A 22,527-nucleotide genomic window follows, 5' to 3' on the forward strand; every position below is an offset into this window, starting at 1 on the left:
CGGGTCGGTCGGGTCAGACCGGTCAAACCGGTTCAGACCGGTCAAACCGGTTCGAACCGGTCAAAACCGGTTTTCCAACTTCCACTCTCCCTACGGCGGCGCGTGTGGCGCGTGAGACCTTCTCTGGGGCTCTAAAAATCCCGGAAAATTTTCTAAAAATTATTTTGAGCGATTTCGAGATACTTACAAAGATCGGTTCAAATTTTTGAACGGCGGAGAGCTCGATTTCAACTCGGTCGAATCTTTGATTGCTCCACCTCCTCACGCGCCGCCGTCGACTGAGACCAAGGATGACACTGGCAGACTCGAAACGGCACAAGGAACACGATGGTGCAGGAGGTGTCGTAAACGGAGCAACGATCGGCGGTGAATTTGAGATTTTCCCGGCGATAGAGCTAAAAAAAAGGTCGATGCTTTGACTTGAAATTCCTGACGTTTGGCAGCGTTTCGCTTCAATTAATTTAAAGGAATTGTTCCTGACTCGATAACGAACACGATGGTGATTTCAAAACGACGATCAGAATTCGGACGGCGTCGGCATCTAAGTCAGAAACTGGCATAGGGGGAAGGGAATTTGGGAGCAATTGAAGTGTGATTTTCTGTTTTGAAACAGAAAACCACGTTTATAACATAACATACCTAAATTTCTTGGGTAAATTCAGGGCTTGGTCCCTGAATTTTTTTTAACTCTAAAACAAGCTCCAAGTTTTAAAATCTTTCAATTTAATCCCCACAATTTACCGATTTTCACAATTAAAACCTCCAATTTCAATTAAATATTATTTTGAAAATATCCGAGTTGTTACAATTCTCCCCCTCTACAAGAAATTTCGTCCTCGAAATTTACCTTATGAGAATAGTTGAGGAAACTGAGCCTCCATTGACTCCAATGTCTCCCAAGTAGCTTCTGAGGGGCCTCGATTACTCCATTGAACTTTGACCATTGGAATACTCCTATTCCAAAGAACTCGCTCATCTCTTTCTAAGATCTGGATGGGCTCCTCCTCATATGACAAATCAGGTCTCAGCTCTACCTCATCAACTTGAATGATGTGATCTGGATCTGGACGGTATCGCCTTAACATAGACACATGAAAAACATCATGAATACGACTAAGATGGGAAGGCAACTCAAGCTGATAAGCAACATGTCCAACTTTCTTCAGAATACGATACGGCCCAATAAATCACGGATTCAGTTTACCCTTACGTCCAAATCTCAATACTTTCTTCCATGGAGATACCTTTAGAAAAACCTGATCTTCAACGTCAAACTCTATATCCTTCCTCCTTTGATCTGCATAAGATTTCTGCCTATCAAATGCCTCTTTCAAACGGTCACGGATCAATCTGACTGTGTCTTCCATCTCCCGCACTAACTCAGGTCCCAAAGTCTTCCTATCACACAACTCAGTCCAACAAATCGGGGTGCGACACCTACGCCCATAGAGTGCTTCATAGGGTGCCATACGAATGCTGGTCTGGTAACTGTTATTATAAGTGAATTCAGCCAAAGGCAAAAAGTTCTCCCAGCTACCACGAAAATCAATTACACAACCCCGTAACATATCCTCCATAATCTGAATTACTCTATCAGATTGACCATCAGTTTGTGGGTGGAATGAGGTACTATAATCCAATCTCGTACCCAAGGCTGTATGTTGCGCCTTCCAAAATCTCGAAGTAAATCTCGGATATCGATCTGAAATGATAGATAATGGAACACCATGCAATCTGACAATCCCTGAAATATACAACCTCGCCAACTTGTCCAACGTATAATTTATCCGTACAGGAATGAAGTGAGCTGATTTTGTAAGTCTGTCAACAATCACCCAAATTGAGTTCTTTTTCGAAGGAGTCATAGGTAAACCAATAACAAAATCCATAGTAATACGCTCCCATTTCCATTCAGGAATCTTGATAGGTTGTAGCAAACCTGATGGATGTTGATGTTCTGCCTTAACTTGCTGACAAGTCAAACACCTCACCACAAAATTCGAGATGTCCTTCTTCATGCCGACCCAATGATACCTCTCTCTCAAATTCTGATACATCTTATCTCCACCGGGGTGTATAACATATGGACTACTATGAGCCTCAGTAAGGATAGTCTGCCTCAACTCAGCATCATCAGGCACACAATACCGACCTTTGAAGCATAAAACTTCATCCTGATCAAAGGCGTAATCTGAGCTTGTCCCTTGCTCTACTTGCTCAAAAATGGAAAGCAATGAGCTATCAAGGGGCTGCTTAGCTTTGATCTCATCAACCAAGGTCGGCTTAACTTGTAATTCTGCTAACAGAGTGCCATCGTCATATAAATTCATCCTGGCCATTAAAGATCTCAACTCTGTTACCGCCTTTCGACTCAAAGCATCCGCTACAATGTTAGCTTTACCAGGGTGATAATCAATCACGCAATCATAATCCGTTAGAAGCTCTAGCCAGCGGCGCTGTCTCAAATTAAGCTCCTTTTGGGTCAGAAGATACTTTAAGCTCTTACGATTCGTGAAAATGTAACACTTCTCTCCATAAAGATAATGTCTCCAAATCTTCAAGGCAAAAATCACTGCTGCTAACTCCAAATCATGAGTAGGATAATTACACTTATGCGGTCGCAGCTGACGAGATGCATAAGCCACCACCTTACCTTCCTGCATTAGAACACAGCCGAGTCCTGAATGTGACGCATCACTATACACTGTAAAATCCTTCCCGGACTCTAATTGAATCAGTACTGGTGCTTGAGTCAAAACCGCCTTTAATTTTTCAAAGCTCTTCTGTTGTGCCTCAACCCAGTCAAACGACACATTCTTCCTTAACAACTTTGTCAAAGGAACATCAATGATCAAGAAGCCCTCAACAAAACGTCGATAATATCCAGCCAAACCCAAGAAACTGCGGATCTCAGAGATGTTATTGGGTCATTTCCAATTCACAATAGCCTCGATCCTGCTTGGATCGACCTGAATACCTCGCGCAGAAATAATATGCCCCAGAAACGACACTTCTTGAAGCTAAAACTCACACTTGCTTAGTTTGGCATATAGACGATGCTCTCTCAAAGTCCGCAGAACGATCTTCAAATACTCGTCATGCTCTGCCTCAGTACGAGAATAGATCAGAATATCATCAATGAAGACCACCACAAATTGATCCAAATATGGTCGGAACACCCGATTCATCAAATCCATGAAAGCTGCAGTAGCGTTCGTCAAACCAAAAGGCATCACTAAGAATTCATAATGACCATATCTAGTGCGAATGGTCGTCTTTGCAACATCAGATCCTTTAACTTTCAATTGATAATACCCTGAACGAAGATCAATCTTAGAGAATACAATAGCTCCTCGCAATTGATCAAATAAGTCATCGATCCTGGGTAATTGATATTTATTCTTGACCGTCATCTTGTTCAACTTCCGATAGTCAATACATAATCTTAGCGACCCATCCTTCTTTTTCACGAACAGAACTGGAGCTCCCCAGGGTGAGGTACTATGCCGAATAAATCATTGATCCAATAATTCTTGCAATTGGACCTTCAACTCCTTAAGTTCCTTTGGAGCCATGCGATAAGGTTCCATAGAAATAGGTGCAGATCCTGGATAAGTCTCAATCTCAAACTCTACCTCTCTATCAGGAGGTAACCCAGGCAACTCCTCCGGAAAAACATCAGGAAACTTGCTAACTATACGCATCTCTTCGATCGTGGACAATGAACCTTTAGTGTTCAAAATACATGCAATGAAAGTCTCATATCCCTTTCTAATCATACGATCAATTTCCATAGTTGAGATAATATTGGAGAGATAGCCACGCCGTTCACCAAATAACACAACAGTCCGACCATCTGAAGTCTTCAGAGTAGCTCGCTTGTATTCACAATCCATATTTACCTTGTGTTTATTCAACCAATCCATCCAAGGAATTAGATCAAACTCCTCTAAAGGAAGCTCTATAAGATCAACGAGAAAAATTTCTCCCTGAACCTCCAGAGGACAACGCCGAAATACTTTATTCACTAATACTGCCTGTCCTACTAGACTCGTAACTGTAACCTTATTATCAGTGTTCTCGATCGGAATCTGAAGGTTTTGAGATACTGAGCTCAATACATAGGAGTGGGTGGAGCCATTGTCCAATAATGCAAAGTATGTGATAGAATAAATAGTAAATGTACATGCAATAACCTCAGGTTCATCCCTATCATCCCGTCGTCTAGTGGCATAAACCAAAGCTGGCTGTCTAGCCTCAGAAACTGTTGGCCCTCTATTTTACTGAGGTCGGGCTCTACTGTCTGTCCTGGACGCTGATCCTCGAGTCTTTCCTTGACTACGATCTCTAATTGGGGTCTGTACTGTAGTTTGAGAACACACAGGAGTCTGAGTAGCGGTCTGCTCAAACGAAGCTAGCTGAGGACAATCCCTCCGAAAATGATTACTGGATCCACACTGATAGCAAAGACCCATCTTCTTACGACACTCTCCTGTGTGTCGTTTACCACAATACTCACAAAGGGGCCCATGATAATACGACGAGGAACCGCCTCGACTGACAATTAAAGGTGAAGATGCTGCATGCCTGAAACGTGTATTGCTTCTCTGAGGGGCTGAAGTACGAGTCCTCTTCCTGGACTGTGCTGATGACTCGATAGGGCCTGAAAATTTCTTAGATCGTTCATAATCAACACGCTCTCTACCAGAAGCTAAAACCTCCACTTCTTCAGCATCTTTGGCTCTGCCCACCAGCACATCAAATATCTCATCCTGATAGGTTACAACTTGCCTACGCAGCTCGTATCTGAGTCCAAGGGCAAATTTACGACATCGATCTCTCTCAGTAGGTACCATACTGAATCCATACTTCAGCAACTTCAAGAACTCGATCTCATACTCAGAAACGGTCATGTCTCCCTGAACCAGGTCTTGAAACTGTTGTCGTCTCTGAGCTAAGTAAAGCTCTCCCAGAAAACGGCTCTAAAAGCGATCCTTAAAGAAATTCTAGGTCAAACGATCGGTAGGAACACTACTGGTAACTGACTCCCACCAAGTATAGGCATTGCCATCTAACATCGCTACTGCCCCCAAATATCTCTTAGTTGAGTCCAAACCTAACTGATCCATGCGTCTTTCTGTATCCTGTAGCCAATCCTCAGCTTCAGTAGGAGCTCCACCAATCTGTCCCCCAAAAGTTCTAACTCCATTGGCAATCAAAGTCTGTGAAATAGGAACCTCGGATACAACACCAGTAGCTCTGACTGCTCCCTGTATTAATTACAGAAACTGTCTACCAAAATTCTCATCCCATGCAACTCTGGTAGACTCGGACTCAATATTCGTCGCTCCTATAATCGGTGTAGTCATTACAATACCAGCGGCATGAGGCAGATTCGTTGGGGTCATAGGAGTATGATCACCTATCGGAGGTGGGGGATCTACCCGTATCTCATCGATCGGATCTGCAAATCTAGCCACTCGACCTTGTCCACGGCTAGTTCGACGACCACGTATAGCACTCATTTTAATGGATCTCAAGTTTACTACAGAAGATAAAACTTAGGGTTAGATAAGCACTTGGAGTCTCGAACACAGTTAAAATCTTAATAACTTTATGACATGGCCTTTGTAACTTGTTTTGTAAAATATTTCAAAACCGTATTTTCAATGTGGACTCATACACAGTCCGAGGGTTAAAAACCAAAAGCTCTGATACCAATAAATGTAACCCCCTAGACCCGGCCTATGCGTTTCGACTAAGTCTAGTGGATCACATACATGATTCTTAAAGACATTTTCTGAAACTGTTATTCAATCATTGTAAAATCACATTATAAATGACATGATATTATACTATCAAAACCCAACTCATAAATATAATACCAATAAGTAAAAAAATTAATTTAAAACATGTCTTAAAAATCAGAATCACGATAAACCGAATATTAATAGCAAAAATGTAATCACTATAAAATCCAATACTTTAAAATAAGGTATATGTCACCAAAATAAAGTCAACCTGAATGATAAAAACATTACAATCAAATATACTTCAAGAGATATGTTGATCCTCCAAGTGCTTAATCCGGGGTATCTAACCAACAGTATCTGAAAGGGGAAAAAACATTTTCGAAAGGTGAGCTAGGCTCAGTGTATCCCACATTACCATAAAATCACAATAGGTACAATAAACGAGTAATAGTTCAGTAAACCATCATAATTTCATAATAGAGTTTAGCTTTTGAAAATCATAGTTTAAACCTTTTTCTTATGCACTATCCGCAGTTCCCAAAACTGCGTCCATATAGCTTACTTTAAGCATATAGCAAAAAGGAAGCCAACCTAAGGATATGCTTTAGAGCTTGTATCCTTAAGTCCGTAAGTCCATAAGTCCATATAGCTTACCTTAAACACACAACAAAGGAAGCCAACCTAATGAAGCATCTTGGGCCCGCGAGTCTACCTAAGGGTCACATTAGGTTCGTACTGTTTATTAGCTTGATCAGAGCTATACCATTGTAATTCAATCCAACCCTAAATCAATATTTTCAATCAATATAATTTATGCAATAAGCATAATTTCCATAAATTCGTAATCATATATAGGTGAAAACCAATAATCATATATCAGTCATTGTCCATAAACCATCAATAAACAGTAAATCATAGCTTTCAATGTAGCATATTTCAAAACAAATAAAACAATTAAATAATACTTAGGGAACACACCTCGATAATAGGTTCAAATAGTAGATTTACTGATTGCTGGTTTCACCACGCTCTGTTACAGTTTTCAAACGTGGTTTAACTGATCTAGAAGAGTTGGGTCGAGCTGTCGAACGATCCGGAAAGTCTCTTATACCTTCAAATAATAATAATTTATCAGTCTCAAATCTTACTTAATTGTTCAAAGCTAAAATTCTTAAGTATATAAGTATTTTCAGGGTTTGACTATCAATTTGGAGGATTTCGAGTCTGAATTTGGTCAAACGGATTGCGGAATCGGAATCAGGACGTCGAAAAACATAAAGTATGACTTTTCGAAAATTTAAATTCTTGGTCAAAGTTAAAGTCAACCACTTTGACCGTCGATTTGGAAGCCTTCGGGTTCGAATTTGACAAAGCGGACTTCGGAAACGGATTCGGGACGTCGAAAACTATCAGAATAGGTATACTCGGAAAAGATTAACGGTCGTTTAATGGTCGGTCAAAGCCATTTTAAGTTTTGGTCAAAGGAGGTCAACAGTCACGTCAACGGTTAACGATCAACGGTCGGGTCGGGTCAACGGTCGGGTCGTGTCGGGTCGGTCGGGTCGGGTCAGATCGGTCAAACCGGTTCGAACCGGTCAAAACTGGTTTTCCAGCTTCCATTCTCCCTGCGGCGGCGCGTGTGGCGCGTGAGACCTTCTCTTGGGCTCTAAAAATCCCGAAAAAATTTCTAAAAATTATTTTGAGCGATTTCGAGATACTTACAAAGATCGGTTCAAATTTTTGAATGGCGGAGAGCTCGATTTGAACTCGGCCGAATTTTTGACTGCTCCACCTCCTCACGCGCCACCGTCGACTGAGACCGAGGATGACACCGGCAGACTCGAAACGGCACAAGGAACACGATGGTGCAGGAGGTGTCGTAAACGGAGCAACGATCGACGATGAATTTGAGATTTTCCCTGCGATAGAGCTAAAAAAAAACGTCGATGCTTTGACTTGAAATTCCCGACGTTTGGCAGCGTTTCGCTTCAATTAATTTAAGGGGATTGTTCCTTACTCGATAACGAACACGATGATGATTTCAAAACGACGATCGGAATTCGGACGGCGTCGGGATCTAAGTCGGAAACCGACGTAGGGGAAGAGAATTTGGGAGCAATTGAGGTGTGGGTTTCTGTTTTGAAAAAACCACGTTTATAACATAACATACCTAACTTTCTTGGGTAAATTCAGGGCTTGGTCTTTGAATTTTCTTTAACTCTAAAATAAGCTCCAAGTTTTATAATCTTTCAATTTAGTCCCCATAATTTACCGATTTTCACAATTAAAACCTCTAATTTTAATTAAATATTATTTTAAAAATATTCGAGTTGTTACATATATATTTATAGATAATTGCTATAATACATCTTTCTCTATAATTTTTTTAATTAAGTCATTATTTTATATCGAGTTGAGTTTGTTCGGGTCAGATTTATACTCTAAAAGTCTAGATCAAATCATGTTCGAGTGGAGAAAAATGCTCTTCGAGTCGAGTTGGGTGAATGGTATGTATTTTTCAGGTCAAATTGGATCGACAAAAAACGATCCAACCCAATCCGTTCCCATCCTACTCGGAGTTGGATTTGAGTTAAGGTGGAAGCCAAGACAAAGAGATAAGTTCCATTGGATTCTTGTCAAGCACGTGAGGTCCATTGGACATATTGCAATGCAGATGAGTTGGTGAACACAGCAGGCGAGTCAACTAAGGTAAGGAAAGGGCAAAGAGAAAAACAAGACAAGCAGCCTCGAAACCAATTTTCATGTTCTGTCTATGCATCTTCTTCTTTCTTCCATTGAAAGCTGATAAATTCTTAAGCAGACAGAAAGACGTGAGCGATGACAACCAAGAAGTCGCGATAACACTTGGTTAAACAAACAAACCCATCTTCCATTTCAAACCATATCTGGCTAATGAGTTAAGATGAGCTTTGTTTCTAATGTTATGGAGCGTGTCAAATATGGTGACAATGAAAAAAAAATTAACTGTTAATGATCGAGTAAACGATTTATTATAAAATGATAATGTTAATAATCGTATCTTTATTTTTATAACTTCAATGCGGAAAAAAAAACTTGTTTATATTTTAATAACTATTTATGTAGTTTGCTCCTATCTTGTGTGGTCAAATGGTGCTAAATATGTGCCAGATCAATCTTCTATTATCGAGCTAATAATTGTTAATGATTGAGTGATCGATTTGTTATAAAATGATAGAGTAAACTATACATGTAGTCAATTATTTTTTAAAAAAAAATCATATTCAACATTACATTTTTATTATATTTTAGTCGTCTGCTGTTAAATATTTAACGGTGATGTTGATGTGTCACCATAAGATATGTCACATCATCATTGAAAAAATAAATATATCACGCCAATAGTTATATTTATTTTTTAATGATGAAGATCAAAACGGAATTAAAATATAACGTTATATATGATTTAAAAAAATAATCAGATTATTAAAACGAAACTAAAATAATAATTTAAGGACTAAATATGGAGTTTACTCAAAACACTAAAATAATGTAGTTTATCGTTAAAAAAACTGTCCGTCCAAAACCTGCCCGTACGGCATTCTTAGTCTCGACTATCAACGGGCCCAAGCCTTTCCCCTCCAACCTAAACGCAAAACCCTAAAAAGCAGAGGCTAAAATCCCACTTGTCCCAAAGAAGAAATGGCGGCCAAGAATCAACAGACGCAGAAACCCAAAAAGAGAAAGCAATTTTCAAGCTCAAACAACGACCGAGATAGCTCAACATCGAAGAAGCCGAAGCTACTTGCTTCATCCCCATCAAAAAATCCTTCAAACAAGCTGTTGTAAAAACCTTTCAACTCATCCAAACAAAAACGAGAACACCCAGGTCATTCAAATTCTAAGAAATCGGAGGAATGAAAATAAAGAGCTCAGTAAACGAGAGCGTCGAATCCAAGCAAAGGTCATTCCACTTTTTTCCCTTTGTTTTTCGTAAGAAATTGTTGAGGGCAACCCGTTTATTTGTTATTTAATGCTTGTTTTTATTGGTTTGATAGGAATTGGCTGAAGCTAGAAAGAAGAAGAGGAAACCGCATTATACTCTTGAACAAGTAAGTTCAATTTATTTCTTTTTATTTTGGATGTAATCGAGTCAAGCTGAGTTTGAAGTTATTTGGTAAGCTTGACTTGAATTTGAGGTTCGAGCTGAGTGTCATTTGTAAAGCTCGAACTCCATGGGAGGAAACAATGCTTGGGCTGACTTTATTTTATTTCTAGTAAAGGGCGAGCTCAACTCTAATGCTCCATTTCAAACTTGGTTATTCGAACTCGACTCAAACATGAGTTTGAGTTCAAATTGAAGTTTTTCTGTTATAATTTAAAAAATATATTACTCCCGTGCTTGAATCAGGTATTAGAATACTCAAATTCGATTCTTTCTCGGAGCTGAAATAGATTTTTCATACCAAATAGCTTATGAGCACTAACGTCTTTTCACCCCTATTTAATGCTAAGATATTTGAATCCACCTACTTATGAGTTGGTTAGAACTTATTTGATGGCTGACTCTTTGAAGTTTTGGCAATTATGGATTTTTGTCTAATGCAAATTTTGGTACTATTACATTGTATTAGGAGCTTGCTTCTCTATGGGAAAAGATGAGACGTCGGAATATTCCTAAAGAAGACAGATCAAAGTATGTTTTTGAGAACAAATATAATGCTTAGTATTTAAATACTGCTGTTTTTGGCCTAAAATGTTATTTGAATTGTTCTTAGGCTGATAACTGAAGCTCTGCAAAAGATGAAGGGAAAGATTCCAGAAATTGCTGGCTCTCATGTTTCATCTCGTGTTCTGCAGGTGGGTTGTTTTTGGCCTTTTCTTTAAGTTTTGAATTAATTCCACTGCAGAAGGCTATGGTTGTCTAACCATTTGGTTTGGCCTTAGACCTGTGTTAAGTACTGCTCGCAAACAGAAAGGGATGTTGTATTTTCCGAGCTTCAGCCACATATTCTCACCCTTTCATGTAATGCCTACGCAGTTCATCTTGTGAAGAAAATGTTAGATACAGGTATACTTATGTTACTTCAATGACTATTATTTAGAATTATCTTCTAGGTAATGATAAGCCTAATCCTATTGTTATCATAATCTTATATTACAAGTAAATGCATGCAGCATCTAAAAAAACAGCTGTCAGGGGTTATCTCATCTCTCCGCGGGCATGTTGCTTCACTTCTTCGTCACATGGTTGGATCTGTAGGTATGTTAGAGTTTATTTTGCTCACCTAAATTTGTCAAAAAAGTTAATGGTGCATTTCCTTTATCATGTCTCCTATGCTAAGTTGCTCCGATGTATTTTTTCTTGAAGTAATCATGTCTTACTTGTATACCAACATGGGTATTGAGATATGACTCTCTAATGATCCTTAAAATGCATAGAAGGACTTGTAAAATATTGAACATACCTGTGATCCGACTCTCACACCCGAGTTTGAGTAGCATTGATCCGATTCATATACTGTCATGGGTATGGGGATATGATTTTGTAATGATCCTCCTAATACATAGAAAAACTTAGAACAAAAACATATTGGAAACATATCCATATCGGGCTCTCTCACCTGAGTTCGAGTAGTTTTTTTTTGATAGAAATTACAGGCCTCATTAAAAACCCCCTTCTTGATTAAAGGAATTCTTGGGAAAGTTCCTTAATCATTGGAGGGAGGAAAGGAGTGCCTTAGGATTTTATTGATCAGGGACTCATTACATAAAATACAACCAAGACACACTGACAAAGCCATAAAAATTACATAATATTTAAACAAAACTCCCTAACCGACCAAACCTTCCTTAAACAATAACAAAACTTTCCCAGCCCCTTCAGCCTTAATAGACCAAGAACCTGCTAGAAAACCTCTATGACCCTTTATAATATTCATCCAATCCCCTGTTTAGCTAGAGAATCAGCCTCACAATTGCAACTCCTCGGGATATGTCTAATAATGATTTCCCTCTCCAAGATTATGGAAGCAATTTTTTGAACCAACGAACTAAGAAAACGAGGAGATGAAGTCGGCAACAAAATCCAATCCACCACTGACTTACAATCACTTTCTATAATTAACCTTCCTTCCAAAGCCCAATCCGTCGAAAGGAAGAAATCAATGCCTTTCTCAATGGCTTTCAGCTCAGCGAGTGGGGGGGGGGGTCCTGGACCAACAGCGTGCGAGAAAGACCCTAGAATTTTACTATCCGAGTCTCTTAAAATGCCCCCAATACCCCCCAGCAGCTCATCCCCACTAACTGCCCCATCAACATTAACTTTAAAAAAATGAAGTGGAGGAGGACTCCATCCCTGCACCTTCATCCTTTTATGGTCACTACTCTGATGCTTATCTGCAAGTGTAGGATCCCCTACAAGAGAGTCAACCTGGATGGAAACATTCGGGTACTTGGCTAGGAACCATTTAACCAATCTGAATCTGCATATGAAGAAAAGAGTATATCTGTCCAGTTTCCAATCTTCAAAAACCACTGAGTTTCTTGCCTTCCATAATGACCATAGAACTACCCCCGGAATAAGGCTCCATATAATTGACTTAGGCCTTAAGTCCGACCAAGAACACAGCAAAGAGACTGGATCTTTAGGCAACACAGACGAGACTCCCCATAACCTCCAGAACTTACTCCATACGTCCCATGCAACCAAACACGATATGAACAAATGTTGAACTATTTCCTCCTGTTTAGCACAAAAAGGACAAAAGACCTCCTCCAAAAGAACTCCTCTTCTAATCAACTCCATTCTAACTGCCAATCTTTGATGAGCAACCTGCCAAAGAAAAGTTTCGACCCTAGGAGGAGCCAAACCTGACCAAACAAACCTTTTCCACATGAAATTACCCCCTGAGTTGGAAGAAAGGGTCAACCTGCAAGCTTTAGCAGTGAACAATCCATCTCCCTTCCCCGACCATGCCAGAAAATCTTCCACCGAATCCGAGAGACCTACATTCTCCAATAATGACATCAAGAGAATCCAGTGATCCAACTCCTAATCGCAGAGATTCCTCCTCGTCTGAATATTCCAAATCCATTTGTTCCTCATTAGACTGCCAAACTCTGAAACTTTACCCCACTTATTATTTGAAAGAGCGTAAATCCTTGGAAATTGATTCTTTAAGGAATCCTCGTTTAGCCACACATCATGCCAGAAATCAACCGACTTTCCATTGCCAATTTGAATCTTCGAGTGAGATCTCAAACCATATCCAATTTCGTCCTCTGCCAAAAAATTCTTTGTAATACCCTTCCATATCCAAGAATCCGACGGAGAGACTGCCTTGCTGAGGTCTAAGGACTGGATGCGCACATTATGTCTGCTGCAAATCATGTTCTTCCAAAGTGAGTCTTTTTCATTAGCAAACTTCCACACCCATTTACCTAGCAGCACTCTATTGGCGAAATTCAAATCCAAGATTCCCAAGCCACCTTCCTCTAAAGGTTGACAGACCCTTTTCCAATTCACCCAGTGAATTCGACCCTTTAAAGGACCCTCACCCCACAAGAAGTTTGCCATAATAGAGTTAAGCTTCCTATAAACCTTACTCGGCATCCTGAAAATAGAGAGGAAAAAAATTGGTAGAGATGATAAAACAGATTTAATCAGCACTAATCTGCCTGCCATATATAATGTAGAAGCTTTCCATCCGGATAACTTCTTTCTAAAACTTTGCATAACTGGCTCCCACAAAGCCTCGGAGTTTCTTTTTGCTCCTAATGGTAGACCTAAATATACTGTTGGCAGTACTCCAACGGCACAACCAGTCTCTTTCGCCCATTCATTTAATGTCTCAACCTCCACATTAATCCCATACAAATTACTCTTCGACAAATTCAGATGAAGTCCAGTCATTATGCTGAAAATCCTCAGGACTCTCTTAATATTCTGAATGTAAGTAGATGATTCTTGGCAAAACAGAATCAGGTCATCAGCAAACTGTAGGTGAGTTAAACTAAGGGCATCCGAACTTCCAAAAGCAAAACCCTGAAAAAGTCCCACATCCGCCGCTTTTAATAACATGCGATTTAACAGTTCCCCCACTATATTGAACAATAAAGGAGACAAACTACATCCTTGTCTCAGCCCTTTTCCCATCGAGAACTCCTCTGTAGGAGATCCATTCACTAGTACCGATATTGTCGCCGTTGAGAGGCAACATTTTATCCATGAAACCCATCTGTCCCCAAAGCCCATGACTCTCAATAATCTGAAAATAATTGGCCATTCAACCGAGTCATACGCCCTCTGAAAATCAGCTTTGAAAACCACCCCTTTCAGCCCTTTCTTCCTCCAGCAGTCTATACCTTCGTTTGCAATAAAAGCACAATCAAGAAGTTGTCTCCCCGGAATAAATGCGAACTGTGAAGGGCTTACAATATCTTGAATCACTGAAACTAGTCTTCTAGCTAAGACTTTGGAGATGATTTTGTAGAGACTGCCAACTAGACTTATAGGTCTATAGTCCTCAATGCATTCCGGATTGTTTCTCTTTGGAATCAGAGAAATGAACGCGTGATTGACACCATGGTCCCATTTTCTCCCATAATAGAAATCCTCCACAAACTTCATAAGTTGTCCCTTCAAAGTTGGCCAGAACTTCTTGTAAAAACCCATTGTAAAGCCGTCCGGACCTAGGGCTTTCGAACTGTCCGAAGAGAAAATAGCCTCCCTTACTTCCTCCTCTGAAAACATAGTCTCCAAACTAATCCTCTGATCTCCTCTCAATTTATCAAAATTTAGATTTAAGTTCTCCACCTCTAAAAAATCTTTGGAATTAAAAGCTTTCTTAAAGAACTGAGAAACATGGACTTTAATCAACTCTGGATCTGTTATCACCTCACCATCCACTTTCAATGCCGAAATAGTGTTCAATCTGTTTCTGTTTACAGCACATATTTGAAAGAACCTAGTGTTTCTGTCACCATCTTTGATCCATTTCTGCCTCGACAGTTGACACCATATCCTTTCCTCAATTCTGTGCATTTTCCAAAGCTCTTTCCTGGATGAAAGAAGCTGTTCCCAGTCCAAACTGGATAGCCCACCACTTTGCGCCTTCATTTCCAAGTCATTTATTTTGCGCTCCAACCTCGTAATATCTTCAGATATCCCCTGTGTATTTCTGGTTGGCCAATCCTTAATACGCTTTTTAGTACTTTGTAATAACCCGAACATTTCTCTTCCCCCTCTATCATCGTTCCGATCTGACATTGCATTTTGAACCATCTCTACGAAGCCTTCTTCCTCCAACATATAATTAAAAAAACGAAAGGGTTTAGGTCCCCAGTTCTTCCCATCTTCAGCCAATAGAATCGGGTTATGATCAGACAGGGATCTAGGTAGAAACTTCTGAACCGACTTGGGGAAGCATCTTAAGAAGCTAGTACTTAATAAGAAACGATCAAGCCTTACCCAAGTGGCACTTTCTCTATTACTACCCCAAGTGAACGAGCCACCTACCATTGGTAAGTCTAGTAGGTTTGACTGTTGGAGGAAATTCCTTAGCAGACCCATTGAATGCCAATTTTGTGATGCACCTATCTTCTCCTCTTGTTCGAGATATGCATTAAAATCTCCACCAATGCAGAGTGGCAGATCAACCTTGAGAACATAACCCAACAATTGCGTGAAAAACTCCTCCTTATCTTCTTCAACAGAAGGACCGTACACATTGATAAAAACACACTCCACCTTAGACACCTTGAACTTCCCTATTAACACCTGAAATCTACTGTGATTAAACATCTCATTTACCTCATAAGCATCTTCATTCCACAGACACATCAGTCCACCCGCAGACCCCTCTGCTGGTTGAAAACTTAATCCCTTCAACAGCTTACCTCCTAATCTTCGATTAAGTCCCTTCTGCCTTTTACTCAGTTTTGTCTCCTGTAAAAACATAACAATCGGTTTGACCTTATTAACAAGTCTCGACACCCCTCTAATCTTTTCCTTTCTTCCTAAGCCCCTAACATTCCACGAAATAATATTACACTCCATCATAAACACTTCAATCCCAAACCTTCAAGAAACTGAAACTGGCTTACAGACCAGCTTCATCCATCCCCCCTACACCTTCCTCCATCTTTCTAATTTTATCCATAAAAGCCTCCCTCCCTTTCTTGAAAGAAATGCCTAATCTCTGACAAACTTCCCAAGTACTCAATGCTTCCTCAAGAACATTAGAGAATGAACTAGAGTAGACTGTAGAAACTTCTGCATTGGCTAGAGCTTCTGAGATTAGTCCTCTTCTCTTCTTTCTGTATAATCTCCTATTCCTTGAAATAATAGACGAATCTACCACCCCCCTAATTGGAGGCAGACTGCTATTAATGTGTCCCGGGGAAGTATTCTGATCTAGGGCAGAGCCGATTGAATCCTTTTCCTGACCCCTATCCCCTGAAGCTGAAGAACATTGTTTAAAATTATGAAGAACCATCCTGTTCTGAATGTGTCTGTGACTCACCTCTGAACAAAGCCAAACTCTTCTTGTTTTCGACCTTCTGTACACCCTATCAAAACATCCACAACCCCTCAAACTTGTAGAGGTCTTACTAGTTGACAGGCCTTTCGACACCTGATATCCCAATCTCCATCTCTTGCAACTCTTCACCATCGGATTACTAATAACCTTTTTAGATTTGCTACCTCTTTTACCCCTATCCAAAACCTCACTTTCCTTGCTATTATCCATCACCTCCTCCACCCTGGAACTGCTGTTTTCCTCATAAGAATCAGATAGTATTTGTTCCTGAAAATTATTTTCATTATCCACAAGACAGCATTGGGCTGAAGGAACAAACCCATACTGCTCAGGCCCAACCTCCTCAGATCTACCCATTATAGAAGTAGTCCCATAATCTTTGACTCCTTTATCTTGTCCCGAGGTACCATCTTCCACGCTGAACACCCTTTTTCTCTCAGCAGCAGGAAACTCTGACACAATCTGCTTGCTTTTCGTCTCACCTAGTACTATCCCCTCAACACAGTGGTCAGCTCCTATAATATTATTGACTTCCATGTTAAAATTCAAATTGCCATCAATCCTCGTGCCAGCCCCATGAGCTGCACCTGACATCAACTGGAAATTCAACTGTCCTTGCAGATCTTCTCCATCTGACCCATTGATCCCTTCCGATCGAGTTTCTGCCCCCGGGACTACTCGACCTCCCACAGAACCACCATCTTCTACCCCACCATCAACAACCCCATCATCTAGCTCAGGAAAAAACTCATCACAACCTTCCACTTTAATCTTAATAATAAAGGATCTACCATAAGTATTAATGATTTCCTGGGACGGTATATCAAACGGGCTTTCCACTCTTAACAACATACGCGCTACCCTACAGTCCACTCTTTGAGCTGTTTGATCTTGGATTTTTACTAGCTTGCCCCATCTTGTAGCCAAACTAGAAAAAAATGGCACTGACCAGCAATTTAGAGGGACACCCATCAAGGACACAGCACAGTAGGATAAAGGAACACCCTTTGACTCCAAGACAGGCTCCAGCCTTTCAAACCAGAAGGACAATGCCTCCCATTTGTCTTCCACCGCTGCGATTTTCTCTTCCTCCGACTGAAAGACGATCATACATGCATTTTTCGCATATCCCCATCTTACCACCTTGACATTAAAACCCTCAGTCCTTAAACCTCTCTGCACAAGCTCCACTTCAAACATCTCTTTGCATATGCCAGTTAAAGATGATCTTAACCAAGTTCTTTCTTCCGATGGGATATGCACTTCCAACGACTTCTTAACCTCCATCGAACCTCCCCCACTATTCCTCTTTTGACCCTCCGAAACAACCCTTCCCACTACCGAATCCTTATAAGATCTTCCATCATGAAATTTGCTAAGCAACTCCCTCCTTCTCGCCTCAACTTGGCCTATTGATCTCTTTCCGCGCGACTCCACTTCTCTGACCTCTGCAGACCCCACACCGGTATCTCGCTCTCGACTCGTCGGATATCTTCTCTTCTGGTATTTTGCAATCGACACCGATATTTTCCGACCATCTACCACAACGTTATTCATCCTATCCTTTGCATTGAACAGATCCTCCTTACTAGCAAAATGCACAAAAGCGAATGTATAGTCCTTATACTTTGGCCTCCTATTAACGAACGGAATGAACACTTTAGTCACCTTGCCAAAGTAACTAAAACGCTCCCATAAAACACTTCTATGAACTCTCCTACTAAGATAGTCTATGAAAGCTACCCATGCTCCATCTCCAGACAGTGCTCCATCTCTACCTGAAGGATCAGAACCAAGCGCCACGTTCACTCTCTCACTAACTTTCTCACTCATATTGTTACCTCCTGGGTTCCGGTGAAGATAACTTTTCAACTAGAGCAACTACCTGAGTTCGAGTAGTGAAGATCTAAATTCTACTCAATTTTTTATGTGCAGGTGATGTCTATTGAAGTGAGTGATAAAACTGGTTTAGTTTTCAGTAGCCAGATTTCACTTAAGTTTTGAGAGGTAAATCTGCGCTCAAGCCTTGCTAACATTCAATATCGTTGCTTATTCCTCTGCAGTTATTGAGCATGCATATCAACTTGGAAATGCCACTCAAAAACAAGAGCTTCTAATGGAATTATATTCTACAGAGCTTCATCTGTTTAAAGACCTCGCATCCATCAAAGAAAGCAGGTAGAACTTATATAAGTTTGTACTTCTTAGCCATGATTGTTGTACTCTAAAAAGTCCTAAACAACCGACAACTTATCACTGAGGCTGATGGGCAGCCGTTGAATTTTTCTGATGTTATTCCTTTCACAGCTTTGTTGTTATCTTGTTGGATATATGTGATTCCACAGTGATATCTTAATTCTAAAACAAATCAGGAACATACATTGACACAAAATTCTGTTCTTATTTCAGGTTAATAGACATAATATCAAAGCTGGGCCTGCAGAAATCTTCTGTTTTGCGACACGAGTTCGGTGATTCAACCAATCCTTGAAAAAGGAATAGTGGACCACTTGATGATACACAGGGTATTAGGAGAGTATTTGAGTATAGTTGATCAGGTCTGTAAGATCTTAACATGCATTATTGAAACACTCTCTAAAACGTTTTCTGTCTGTAGCACAGGTTTTTCCATGTGATTTCTCTTACTAAATTTGGTTTGTCAATAGTCCTCTGCTGCAGATATAATTCAACAACTGTCTGGTCATCTTCTAGTTCGTATGATCCATACCCGGGATGGATCTAAGATTGGGATGCTCTGTGTTAAGCATGGAATTGCAAAGGTTTGTTGCAGTTGGTTGAACGAGTTCCATAAAACCTAATTCTTAAGGATACCCTTTTCTAGAAAAACACTAGATGTTAATATTTCTGGGTGGGATTATTAGTTCTTGTTAACTCGTGAAGTATCATCCTTTTTGTGTTCCATTTTAGGAAAGAAAGAAAATCATCAAAGGAATGAAAGGCCATATAAGCAAGATAGCACATGATCAATGTGGGGCATGGTAAGGGTTGCTTATGGAATTCTATACACTTGAATTTCTTTTCTTAGAAATGCTAATTGGAAGTCTTTGTAGATGGCTTATTTTTAACCCTTTTAATGCGTATAAGAGTGTGTAGACGGTAGGTTCAGTTGAAAAACCAAAATTGAAATTAACTGACTTCCCATAAATAATAACTGAAAACCAGTCTGGCTTAAGGAAAAACCAAAATAACTGAACTGACTTAAATTGATCGGTTTGTTTGGTTGTCTTAACCAAAAATAAATGAGCCAATCTACCCTTTTTGTAATTTATATTTATGAATATTATATATCTTATTTATATTTCCTTAAAAAGTTTATAATCATTGGAGAAATGTAATCAGATCTGTTACTATAATAATTAATATTATAAATATATTTAAAATATATACATAAATAATATATTTATATTAAGCTGCTATCAAATCAACATATTTAAACTGACTCCTTTAACTGACCTAACTGGAACTGAACTAACCAAACTGAATGAATCAAATTGCATAGGTAATTTGGTTAACTTGGTTTTCATGAGTTTTGCACAGCTCTGTGTCTTAAGTCTAATCGACTCTTGATAAATTCAACAATGGCCCTAGTAACATTACAAGTGTGTGTCACGAGGCCTTTCATTAAGATTTATACCGCTTAAGGCTTTTGTCTCTGATTTCCATTTCATTAGGTACTTGTTGGCATTGTTTCGATGGTCGATGACACAAAGCTTATAACAAAGGTTAGTTTCTGCGGTGTAGCCTTTCATTACTACGGCTCTTTGTTATGTAATGTTACTTTCTACAAGTGCCTGACTTAATTTTCTGTTTACAGTTTGTGATCCGCGAGCTCCAAGCAACATTGAAAGAGCTTGCTTTGGACAAGGTCTTTACTCTTTCTAAACCTGTTATCTTAACTACAGATGTTTAAGAAGATAACTTGGTCAGTAAATAATGATGGGCTAATGACCTGTAAAGCTAATACAAAAGAATATATATACCCTCATTATCTGAATTATCCTCAGAATCCTTAAAGTCTGAACTGATAAATTGAGGAGTTCGTTTACTCAGCTTGGGCCATGTAAAAGTTCATACTTTTAACAGTTATTTTAGAATGTCCATAGAATGGATCACATCCCTAAAATTGTGCCATTTGTTGGAGCTGACATTAATTCAGTTTTTAGTGGTCCTGAGTTCCTTACGAGTTTCTGTTTGTGTTTTGTGAATTTCAGAGTGGAAGGCGCCTCTTGTTGCAGTTGCTTCATCCAGACTGTTCACTCTATTTAAATTCTGATGGTCTGGCGTTTCTAAATTTATCTGTTATGTCGCTCAGTGCTAAGGTAGTTTAATAGCTGTGATCTTTTATTGATCTATAATATATTGCAAACAAAAATTTGCTGGAATTTACAATGGCTTTTACTTTCTCAGAATGATTCTGAAGTCGGATCTGAGAAAATTTCAAGGGATGAATCGGGTAAGGTGGCAGCTAAGAGTGATATTCCTGAAGAGAACCTTGATGAAGAACATACAAAAGAGGCAGCTACAACCAATTCTGATATGACAGAAACCAGGTCCGGTAAAAGCGATATTCCCGAAGAGAACCTTTACTCAGCTGAAGGTGGGAAGAAGGATCCTTTGTTAAGGAGGAGAGAGTTGCTAGTCAAGAGTGGTTGGTCCTTGCCCATTAGGGGTGATATGCCCTTATTTGTGTTTATAAAGGAAAATCTTTTGTCAGTCCTTTGGCTGAAGACATCAAAATCTTTATGTTTAACTTTTGTGATGCTTGGTTTTGCAGAATCTTGTTGACGTTTGCATTGAAAACGTGGGAGAATTGCTTACTTCAAATTTTGGCAAAGAAGTAATTATTGAGTTGATAAACTTTGTTCTTCTTAATGGACTTTGTATTAAAATCCAGAAGTAGTTTAAGCTAGAAGCTTGGAACGTGGTCGATAACCAGCAGTTATATCTCTTATGACGTGTTAACTTTATAACTGAATATTTATACTTGAACATTTGGACAGGCGTTCCATCCAAAATTTTTTTTTTTGTTATATCTTTTATTGAGCTATTTTCGATCAGCAATCTCATGATTTAATCACCTTGGCATATGTCTCGAATAATGGCAGGTTGCAATGGGTGGTTCTGATGGAATTCTGCACCCAACATTGGATGAAAAGTTGAGTAACTTGCGTGATGCTATATCAGCACTTGCAGCGAAGCCTATATCTGAAGAACCCGAAGAATTGGAGGAAGAACATGTGCTTGAAAACTTTCATTCCAGTCGCACCATACGGAAACTGGTCTTGGACTGCCCTGCATTTGCTTCCACATTATGGAAGAAATCTCTTGAAAGAAAGTGTCAATTATGGGCCCAGGGTCACAGGTTAGCTGCTTTGTTTTGTCTCTGTAAATCTTTCACGTTTTAAAGCTTAAACATCCACTTGATCTCTGGCATAACATTTTTCGAAATCATCCCCATTGATCTATTTGCAGTTCGAAGGTAGTGTCTGCATTTTGGGAATCCTCGGATTCCGAGGTCCGTAAAATGGCCAAAGAAGAGTTGAAGCCCTTGATTGATGGTGGTATTCTCAAAATCCTTGAAAATAAACAATTTGCAGATGAAGATTAGTTAGGTTGGTCCGTGGTGGAAAGACAAGAATGCCGAGAACGCCGATCGGACTGCTGAGAATGCCAAGTGAATGAATGACTATTTATCTGAAGGAATTTATGAAACAGACACTGAAATAGGGTTAGGAATTTTGGGTATTTACAAAATGACTAGAATTTGGAACAGTATTATAAATTTTGGTTCTCGGTTTTGATCTTTAATGCATGAGCTGTATAAGTTAAAAACTCTTTTCTTTATTTTTTGTGATTTGTTCTTCCATTGATCAGACTTGCAGCTGCGAATGTTTCTTTTGCTGCGATGATGTAAAGCAATTTCGTGATTTAGTTTAGGGTAAACTACTCATATGACCATTTAACTATTGCTCGTTTTCATTTTAACTATTAATGTTTCGATTTTGTAGGTGAGATGATGTTATTGATATAAACATTGGAATCTCTGCAACATCGAACCATCACCATTTTTAATTGTTATTTGCTACGAAGATAATGTGACGTTTTGTTTTCTCCGTCGATGCTTTGTTCCAGCATTTCTTCTTTACCGAATCTAAAACTCCTTCCTTTGGTCTCTGTAGATAGGATCCTTTATCTGCTACAATCGGTAAGCTTTTTTCCATGGAAATGTT

General features: G+C 39.5%; 1 pseudogene; it reads left to right on the forward strand.

Annotated features, from left to right (window-relative positions):
- The first annotated feature begins 9,367 nt into the window (after nucleotides 1-9,367).
- On the forward strand, nucleotides 9,368-22,123 carry LOC120115341 (annotated as a pseudogene).
- Nucleotides 22,124-22,527: the final 404 nt, after the last annotated feature.

Source organism: Hibiscus syriacus, unplaced genomic scaffold (genome assembly GCF_006381635.1).
Source record: "Hibiscus syriacus cultivar Baekdansim isolate YM2019G1 unplaced genomic scaffold, ASM638163v2 tig00000778_pilon, whole genome shotgun sequence".
Classification (NCBI taxonomy): Eukaryota; Viridiplantae; Streptophyta; class Magnoliopsida; order Malvales; family Malvaceae; genus Hibiscus; species Hibiscus syriacus.